The following is a 667-nucleotide window of genomic DNA, read 5'->3' on the forward strand; positions in this document are numbered from 1 at the left end:
CAAAATATGGAACGCTTCACAAATTTGCGTGTCATCCTTGCACAGGGGCCATGCTGATCTTCTCTGTATCGTTCCAGTTTTATTATATGTGTGGCAGAAGCGAGCACCAACTAACATAGTCAGTACTTAAAAAGCCTAAGAACGGTAGATGGTGTGTCATATACCTCATTCAGACAACATCTAGAATAATTCATTTCCCAGATAAGTTTTCCTTCAAGAGCAAATCCTAGTGAGGAGTTCAGGTCTTTCTGTGCAGGCTCTAAATCTCAAGAGCCAGATCACAGAGAACTTCATTCAAATAACATGACATGTGACCGTACACAAAACAGTTTTGTAAAAGAAGCACAGGGAGGCTTAGATGTGTTAGGTGTCAGGGCATCTTTGCAACTTTCCACTGTTAAAGGTTTTTACCTTCTCACTTCAAGTCTGTCTTCTCACTTCAGGTCTAGCAATTCATCAGGCCAGCCCTGGGTGATTCATCTTGGCAACAGTAGGATTGAAAATTAACATAGAGGTGCATGAGTCGGGTGCTGTCTGTAGGGTGTTGAACTGAGGCTAAAAATAGGTGGGGGTTCCTGGGGAAGGCTCTTTCGTGGCCACAGGCACCACAAAAGGAAAACTTGCAGGGGAAATCTGCCCACAAGAGAAGACAAAAGCCCCCGCCTCT

General features: G+C 44.2%; 1 non-coding gene across 1 annotated transcript; it reads right to left on the reverse strand.

The window, feature by feature from the left end:
- LOC133068544 (U6 spliceosomal RNA) lies at nucleotides 1–107 on the reverse strand. Its single transcript, XR_009695523.1, has one exon. It is a non-coding gene; the product is annotated as a U6 spliceosomal RNA (small nuclear RNA).
- Nucleotides 108–667: the final 560 nt, after the last annotated feature.

This window comes from Dama dama, chromosome 13 (genome assembly GCF_033118175.1).
Source record: "Dama dama isolate Ldn47 chromosome 13, ASM3311817v1, whole genome shotgun sequence".
Taxonomy (NCBI): Eukaryota; Metazoa; Chordata; class Mammalia; order Artiodactyla; family Cervidae; genus Dama; species Dama dama.